The sequence below is a fragment of the Mytilus galloprovincialis genome, chromosome 4, assembly GCF_965363235.1.
Source record: "Mytilus galloprovincialis chromosome 4, xbMytGall1.hap1.1, whole genome shotgun sequence".
NCBI lineage: Eukaryota > Metazoa > Mollusca > Bivalvia > Mytilida > Mytilidae > Mytilus > Mytilus galloprovincialis.
In genome coordinates, this window is record NC_134841.1 from 23827443 (window position 1) to 23837743 (window position 10301).

The 10301-nt window shown below is 33.0% G+C and overlaps 1 long non-coding RNA gene across 1 annotated transcript; it reads left to right on the forward strand.

Annotated features, from left to right (window-relative positions):
* The first annotated feature begins 760 nt into the window (after nt 1–760).
* Nucleotides 761–4477, forward strand: LOC143071669 (uncharacterized). The gene is made up of 2 exons (XR_012976943.1): nt 761–890; nt 2866–4477. It is a non-coding gene; the product is annotated as an uncharacterized LOC143071669 (long non-coding RNA).
* The last annotated feature ends 5824 nt before the right edge of the window (nt 4478–10301 follow it).

The following is a 10301-nucleotide window of genomic DNA, read 5'->3' on the forward strand; positions in this document are numbered from 1 at the left end:
TTAGTCCCTATTGTGGAAAGTGTGTTACTTGCCAACTTTTTTTTATACTCCTCAAAAATTTATTTCTTCATGTTTTATGCCTCAAATAGAAGTAGAGGGGTGAAATTGCACTGTACAAAAATTTGGTCATAAATTTTAAAATGAAATAGTGATTTGGACCAGCTGAAAAAGGTTTAAAATAAGCACTTCGGAAGCTGTCAAATGATTTCAAGACCCCTTTAACATAAATTTGTCCATATTTTGAGTAAAAGCCGATGAAATTTCTATAATTTTGATATAATTTGTCCCAAAAATAGTTCAACACATGTAAAAATATTATTGAGAAAGCGCATGTGATTTTTCTTTAATTTTTATCTATATATATAATTGTCTAAAAGAAATGCACTACGAAATACCTGTGGTCTCGGACCAGTAGTGTTTTGTGGGAGGGTACATGTCTTTCTGGTATTGTTTTCTGTTTTTTACCCTGACGTGTTGTTTTGTATTACCCTTTTTATTATCTCACCCTGTTTCATCCCAAAGTTAGAAGTGTGTTTTGCCTTTACGTGGCAGATACATACTAAAAGTTATATTGCAATCAAAGTTTCTTAGCTTGAACAGTAAAGCATTCTCGCAATACAAGATTATTAGTGCAACTCTCTTTATTCAGATGTATGCATGTAATCAGTTATCATGACGATTGTAACAAATACAAGCTTATCAGATTTAATTATAAGACCGTGGTAGGTCATTTTCAACTTCCTTTGTTTTTCGGTGTTTGATCATATCCGTTTAAAGTATCGAGTTCTAACGAAGAAGCTTAGACTACTCATATTAATAATCAGATAACTTCGGATTACTAGAACGGTCAAATACGATAAATCAACCATATAAAATATCACACTAAATAGGTGAGTGCTGCATGTATTATCACGTCATTACAATGTAACTTTACTTTGAATCGTATGCGTCAATTAAGGACAAATTTTACAATAATATTTATTGATGAGTTTTATTTGTAATACTATCTTCTTGCATCTTATTTTATATGGAACACCACAAGTGTAATAACTACACATGTTTATTTGAGTAGCGGAAGCGCGACACAGCAATGAGCCTACATTCCGGTGACTTAACCGTCGGCGTCAACAACATTTAGAATAAGCCTGATAGTGTCCAAAGTTTTATTGAGACATCAATTGCTTTGTTGAACAAGAAAACTTAGCCGAAGCGTTCTCTTGATCAAAAGACAGTATCCACAGCAAATCAAGTTAAAACTATATTTTATTCCGTATATATATATGTGGTACAAAGACTTTGTTTTGAATGCACTTTACATTCGGATGCTTAAAGTTGTCTTTTTTTTAAATGCAACGTTACCAGTTTTGTCAATTCTTCATAGAATTTATGAAAGTTAGTTTCTAGCTGAATCTGATTTTATGATACAAAGCTTAGTAATGACAATATTTTTTTTTTTTTTTTTTTATATGTATAAACAGTTTATTATATATAAAACATGTTTAGTTTTGGCAGTACACTTTTCATAAAGATACGGTATAAGATATGTTCAGTCATCAGTAGCTATTTTAAACTCTCGTGAAATATAATAAGACTTTAGGAGAGAACATTCTTTAAAATGTAAGAAATATAATCTGTACATTTAGATGAAAGTGTTGTTTTTTTTAAATGTTTTTCAGTAATTTAATATTAATTATTAGCGGACTTTTATTTCGAATGCAAACTCTTTGACACATTCCCCATTTCCATTCTCAATTTTATTACACACCATTTACACTGATACTGACAGTTGCAGCCGAGACTCAGGGTTCTGCAGAACCATAAACAAATGTGTGTCAGTTAAACAGAATAAAATTAGTCCACTGTGACCTGAAATTGTAAATATGTCTTTTTTACAAATTAATTTGTACTTCGCATAAATACTCGGTCATGAAAAACAACTTTCGCGATCAATACACAACGGCTACAGCCGTTTATAAAGTTAGAACGAGATATGACAATGTATGACGAACGAAAATAACCACTGATATTAACTGATCAGTTTAGACAATACATACCAATTGTAGTACAAAAAGAGCAAACCTAATTAGACCGATGTCTTACACTAGATGCAGTAAGATTAATGACGTCATTCCTCGTCATTTTCTAGTAAATATCTTATTCAATTACATCGTATCTAGAATACGTAGTTAGAAAAAAATAGTCTAGATACTGAACGTTCTCTATAAAAACATAACTCAACACTGGTATCTTATACTTTTTTTGTCGAAGAAAGTTCACTTTAATGTATATTTGCGCTTCGAATTTAGGACTTGAAATTTCCTCCATCTTTGTCGTTCAAGGTTTGTGCAATTATAAACAAAATGTTTTATTCGTTTTAAATTTTGAATAAGATTCTGTATTTCTGTATCTGTTGTTGTATTTCGTGGTTTTCTTCATTTCTTATCATAACGTAATAGTTTTCTAAGATTTTGTTGTTATTATACTGACTTATGAATTATAAATTGTACAGTACGGAATTTGTCCTTTTTTTTTTTAAATCTTTTACATGACATATACGTTTCAACTACATGTACTTTGCTTTAGGATTTGTATACTAATTCCTGGACTAGTGGAAACCTCTATTCATGGAAACAAATACAAAGCGGATATCGAAATTGAAGCTTAACCTTTAAACTGATCCATTGGTCATATGGTATACTTCGTCCTGAACACGCAAGAAATATTTCCCACTGAACGTTAAGCAATCAACAATCCATCAATCTATGATTTTCGAGTTACTGTTAAAATAATACTGTAATTAGTGAAATATTATATCATGAGTAATCTTAGCAATCATTGATTCACTTATATATATTTATTTTTCAGAATGGATTCTTTACCACCGGAATTAATTTTGAATATATTATCATACTTACCACAACATGACCTCCTCTTACGGATCAGAAACGTTTCCAAGTATTGGAACCAATTGGCACATGCACCTCGTTTATGGTATAAATTGGACGTTAGACGCAGCGAAGAAACGACATCGCTATATCTGGAGAATATTGACCTACTATGCATTCATATAAAACATCTTCTTACAGATGAGGAATTTTTAGTGAAAGTTTGTAATCATCGAACCCCGAAGCTACATTTCAAGAATCTTCGAAACTTGGACTTATCAAGTGTATATCTGGCAACAACGAGTGTCATTTCAGATTTTATTTCCGAATGTACTAATCTGGAATCAATAAGTGTCCGATTTGATGATAGCATTTTATTCCGTGATATTTTTAAAACATTATCAAAGTTAAGTCTAAAAGATTTACATATTAACTATAGTGGAGATGACGTGGAATTTCTATTTATTTTGGAAGAACTTTCTCGAAACAAATATTCCAAGACGTTATCGATTCATTGCAACACTATTCAAAATAACACCGTACGTTTTCTTTTGGGGAATTTCCAGAATCTGAAATCATTAGATGTAACTAGTTCTTATTTAAAGAATGACACGTTCATGTCAATGCAACGTTTGTTATCCCTTAATGCTTTGAGCTTAGATTATACTAGGGTGAATGATGCCGGCCTAAAGTTAATTGCAAGGAATGTTCCTAATCTGAAGTTTTTCTCCGTAGTCAGGTGCGAGGATATATCAGACGAAGGCATTGTAAATATTGCAGACAATTGTCAATTTCTGGAACAAATTCACATTTGTAGGTCGTATACGATCTCTGGTAGTACCTTGACAGCAATAGCTAAAGGTTGTCCACGCTTACAGCGGCTGTCCGTTATGGCATGTGCACAAATTGATGACACGGGGGTGGAATCATTGGTTTTGAAATGCAAACGTTTACAGGTGTTGATTTTAAACTTCTGCATACAATTAACAGATCAAAGTTTATTCAGTATCTCCAGATTCTGTACAACTCTTCGAAAGTTGGACATCAGTAATAACGGAAAATTTACTTCTAAGGGAATATCATCGCTTTTACAGTCGTGTAAATGGCTGGAACTACTTAACAGTGCTTCATGTGGTGGAATCACAGACTTGCGATTCCCTGAGTCTCGTACTGGGATAAAATTCAGTAATAAAACATTGGACAATGAAGACCCCATTCTAGCAAAACTAGTGACTGTAAATGAACGTGCAACGAACGACAACTCGTATTCAATATCCAATCATCAACATTGCCATATAAGATCAATGAACCTAAGCCACACATCCATCAATAACATATCTGTGCTAGAACTGTCGTTTTTATGTCCGGATTTAAGAAATTTATACCTATTTGGATGCAAAAATGTTACAATTGATATTGTCGAATGTCTTTTTAATAATTGCGTGTTTATGGAGAAAATAAGTGTGAAAAGGAAAACGATTTTCCGCCAGAACAAATTTCTTAAAACAGTTTCTTGAATATGCCTTCTTTTTTATTATGTTGTTTAAATGTACTTGATCAGTGTTGTTGATTTAAATAAAATTAAAGCCAAATTACACATGAATTAAGTACAAAAGTTAAAGTATTATATAGTATCCGTCGATCTGAAATTTCATTTTGTCGGTCAAGCCTATTATTTGTTAATGCAAGGGGCCATTGGATATTTGTTGTCTTGTTCAATACTTTGTTTGATCAGTTTGCTGGTATGCTGTCCAATGTATTTTTAAAAAATCGATTTACTTCAACCTGGACTCAAACATGTACTGTGGAGATCACTTCTAACCTCTCATTAGAACTGTCAGAATATTCTGTCATAGAACTGTTCTAACCTGTCCTAGAACAGTTCTACCCTAGAACTGTTCTAAGTAGAACTGTCAGAATCAGTTCTAGGTAGAACTGACTAAATCAGTTCTAGGTAGAACTGTCAGGATCAGTTCTAGGGTAGAACTGTCTAAATCAGTTCTAGGTAGAACTGTCCAAATCACTTCTAACCGTAGAACTGTCAGCAGAACTGACTAAATCAGTCAGGACTGTAGAACAGTTCTAAATGACGTCACTGCAGTAAGGGCACTTTAGAATTTAGAAGAAATAAATCACTTCCAATTACTTTGCTATATATTAAATAGCAGATTTTCTATATTTTTTACTGATCAAACGACTTTTATTACGTTACATGTACAAATATCGAAGTGAATAGAAGGTTATCCAACTCATCGGAGAAATATTTTTATAAGATTGCATACGGAAACATCATTGTTTACGTTTCTTCGTTCCCCGTTTTTAACAGTCTCTTCTTAAATAAAACTCTGCATTTAATTCATGGAATTTTAATCGTAATTTACCTTGTTTACCTTGGATTTACATTCATTTAAGATTCTGTTTTGACAAATGTTCAAACAAAAATTGTACAGTGGATGGATTATGGGATATTAATGAAAAAAGTGTTGTACAACGTAAAAAAAACTATATATACATTTGCACCATCTCGTCAATTTAGCCAGACTTATCCATAACGATTATAAATGATATCTGGGAGTCTGAAACTCAGAAAAATAAACTGGATCTGAACATGAATGAAACATTTGCCCCTGGACGTTCGGCTACAAACAAAATCATGCATTTTTCTTTGCCTTCTTCAAATTATGTTAACAGTATACTATTCCAAGGAGAGAACTTCCCATACATGTACTTTTTATTTTATTTTTAAAATAAAGTATATGAATCAGTCATGTGAGTGTTGGATGATGCCATTAAATAGTTTTGTTTAAAAAAAAAAACCATCACAAACTACTGACTTAAACATGTTAAAAAGTCACTTTAGCATGTTTAATGACGGTTCATTATTAAGGATACAGAGAGGAAATAACGGCGCACTAAATTCTTAGATTATGGTATAAATACACCTTGTCGCTATTTGTCTGCCATTACTGGATATCACACAGGTTCCCGTAAAATTTTGACGTCATAAAACAAAATATCTAACGCCACAATGGAAAAGTCATTGTTGTATGCTTCAAAAGTTCAAAAGGCCGGGTCAGCCAGGATTAGCGATAAGGTGTATTGTGTTTCAAAGTTGGTGTCATTTTTATCATACGAACCGTCCTCACATAGAAATAATATTGGTTTACCATGTTTACAATGAGGCCATATACATGTATATTTACGTGATAAACATGATAAAGTGTAAATAAGTTCAGTTTTGGTTGATGCGGTCAAATAATTTTGTTAAAACAACTCTCACTCAGTCTGATATATCGAAACCACTGACATTTGTTTACAATTCAATATTTTGAATAAAAATTGGACTTGAATGACTTGTTGATATTCTAAATTGATGTGGAATTTTTTTTGTAGCCAATGTGTTCCAATATTCATTGATATTGCTGTCATTTGAATTATACAATCCATCGTAATGTGTATTACTATAAGTGATTTAGTATGCGGCTATATATATATATATTAAGATTTACATAACAAAGTGTAATTATGGTCAGTTTTGGTTGATGCTGTCACATATGGTCAGTTTTGGTTGATGCTGTCAAATATGGTTAGTTTTGGTTGATGCGGACAAATAATTTTGTTATATTCATGAGTCAGTCTGAGATATCAAAACTACTGAAATTAGTTTACGATTCAAAATTTTGATGAAAAAGAGGACATGGTGGCACTATTATAGACTGATGTGAGCATAATTTTATTTTCCAATATTGCTTTCATTTATATTAAACAATCCATCCTGATATAAAAATATAGGTGATTTACTCTGTGGCTATTAAGATTGACATCATGTACATAATAAAGTGCAAATATGGTCAGTTTTGGTTGATGCGGACAAATTATTTTGTTATACCAGTCAGTCTGAGGTATGAAAACTACTGATATTTGTTTATGATGCAATATTTTGAATAAAAAGAGGACATGCTGGCATTCTAAATTGATGCAAATGAAATTAGGTAGCATTGTGTTCCAATATTTCTATCATTTGTATTTTCATGATTTTACAATCCATCCTTACATAAAAATATTACAGATTTACTATGCGACTATAAGAGTTACAGAAAAAAGAGCAAATATGGTCAGTTTTGGTTGATGCGGTCAAATATGGTCAGTTTTGGTTGATGCGATCAAATATGGTCAGTTTTGGTTGATGCAGTCAAATATGGTTAGTTTTAATTGATGCAGACAAATAATTTTGTTACATGATTACATGTTACTGTCAGTCATAGGTATGAAAACTACTGATATTTGTTTCTGATGCGATATTTTGAATAAAAATAGGAAATGCTGGCACTCTCAATTGATACGAGAAAAAACATTGTGGTCATTGATTTCCAATATTGTAGTTATTTATATACTACAGCCCCTCTTGACCTAAAATTATAACTGAATTACTGTGCAGCTATTAGATTTACATTAAAAAAAAGCAAATATGGTAAGTTTTGGTTGATGCGGTCAAAAGATTTTATTATACGACTCAGTCTGAAGTATGAAAACTACTGATATTTGTTTATGATTCAATATTTTGAATAAAGAGAGGACATGCTCATTGGTAGATCAAGAGGGGGGGGGGTTCAGGAGTTGGAACCCCCTTTTTTTTTGACGATCAATGCATTTGAATGGGAACATATAGTTGGACCCCCCCTTTTTAAAATGGCTGGATCTGCCCCTACATGCTGGCACTATCAATTGACGCGAACAAAATTGTTTTCCAATATTGCTGTAACTTGTATAGTACAGTCCCTCTTGACCTAAAATTAAACTGAAGTACCGTGTGCAACGCTATAGATTTGCAGAAAGAAAGAGCAAATAATGTCAGTTTAGATTGATATGGTCAAAGGATTTTTGTTAAACAGGTCCGTCTGAGGTATGAAAACTACTCGTAAACAGATATTACATTTGGTTAATGAGGTCAGATAATTTTGTTATGTGATAACGAGCCATCCTGACTCCCAGAATAACAAATGTAAAACAATTCAAATGAACCCCCCCCCCCCCCCCCTTTCCAAATAATACTAATTAACGGCCTAATTTATGTACAAAAAATAAAAGAAAAACAAATATTTTATGTTACACATCAACAAAAGAAAATCACTGAATTACGGGCTCCTGACTTGGAACAGGCACATACATGCAGAATATGGCGGGGTTAAACATGTTCTCTTGCCGATTATAAATCTGAAATAAAACCGGCAAAATAGCAAAACTCTATATAATATTAATCGCTATTTTGCCGAAGCCTTTATATTAAGACAAATATTTCTTAAAACTTATAAATCAATTCTAGCCGTAGAATTTACAAATCAATTTTAGCCGTAGAATTTATAAATTAATTCTGGCCGTAGAATTTATAAATCAATTCTAGCCGTAGAATTTGAAATCAATTCTAACCGTAAACTGTTCTAGAAATAGAACTGACCAAAGATTTGGTCAGTTCTAGCTAGAACTGTCTAAAACTGTTCTAGGGTAGAACTGTCAGGATCAGTTCTAGCTAGAACTGTCCAAATCAGTTCTAGGTAGAACTGACCAAATCAGTTCTAGCCAGAACAGTTCTAACCTAGAACTGACTAAAAGATGTCAGGCTGACAGTTCTACATACTGTTCTAGAACAGTTCTCCTGACAGATTCTGACAGAATTTATGAGAGGTTAGAACTGATCTCCACTGTACATACATGTACAACGTGTACTCGTCGCTACACTGGAGATTCATTCAATGGCTCTGTCATTTATTCATTACTTGCTTGGATTTGGCACTGTTATACTGAGAAAAACAATACCACTTAAACTGATTTGGCCCTTTCACGTGTGTGTTTCAATTAGGGGCGATTAAGGGCTTGACATATATATTATAATAGTTCTTGAGTTATCTGCTTATTATTAAAGAGCATATGTGTTTCTTGTGTCGTTGAGTTGTTGTCTGACATACTGCAGGTCTTAATTACTGCATAAAAGAAACTTGACAACAAACAAGCACCATAATGTATTACTGTAAATTTATATTTGAAAGAGTTTTGACTACAGATCGATGCAGGTCAGAAACTCTGTCTGTTATGTATAATTCAGATACACACAATATATAATGTATATGGTTCTCTACTGAACCCCTTGGAATCCATATAAAGGGTTAGTAAAATTCAAAGGGAGTCAGACCGCTTGAAAAATGTGAGACAATTCAAACAAAAACTAACTCATAATTATATACACAAAAAAACAATTTACAAAAAATCAAATATCAGTCGACAGACGTAACACAAACAAACCCATTGAATAACAGGCTCCTGACTTAGATCGGGCTATCGAACGTAAAGTACATGTATGTGACAGTGTTAAATATTGTGCGTGCGCTCAATCCTTAACTTGGAAGGTGATGAAACAGTACACGTTGTACAACATACTGTAACAAGAATGTCAATCTAATTAAAAACCGATCTCTCATTGCTCCCGTTTTCTGATATGTCGCACGCGACATATCAGAAAACGGGAGCAATGAGAGATCGGTTTTTAATTAGATTGCAAGAATGTGTCCCCAGTACACGAATGCCCCACTCGCACTATCATTTTCTATGTTCAGTTGGGGTAAAAACTCTAATTTGGCATTAAAATTAAAAAAGATCATATCAAAGGGAACATTTGTACTAAGTTTGAAGTCGATTGGACTTCAACGTCATCAAAAACTACTTTGACCAAAAAATTTAACCTGAAGCGGGACAGACGGACGGACGAACGAACGAACGAACGAACGGACGCACAGACCAGAAAACGTAATGCCCCTCTACTATCGTAGATGTTGCATAAAAATCAGTTGCAATTGAATTAACTCAAAATATCGGTACGAGAAACGAAATAAAACAACTTACATTTAAACAATTAATACAAAGCACCGAAATAAGAGTAATTGCAGTAGCAGAAAGCTTGTTCAAAGTCAGCAACTAACAATAAATCATGTACTCCCAGACGATCAGTTCGCAACTAACAGATGAAGTCATACATATAACAAGAATGTGTCCCAAGTACACGGATACCCCATTCGCACTATCATTTCTATGTTCATCGGACCGTCAAAATGGGATAAAATCTCTAATTTGGCATTAAGATTAGTGAGTTTAATTGTCTATTTGATATCTGTCGCCCCTTATCAGTGATTCAGTGTTCTAGAAACAAAAAAAAGCCTGTTTAGTATGATAGAACCATTTTAAAACTCTTCATAAGAATCGAATATGAAAAGTTTAAACTTTAAAATTAAGATCTTTTAACTTAGCTTTTAACAGAATGATTTTTTATGAAACCCATATGGGTACAAATCTTCACGCTCGTTTGAGATACTTTTGTCATATTTGCATTAACGATAAAATACTGTTGTCATGTCGTCATATCAGCAA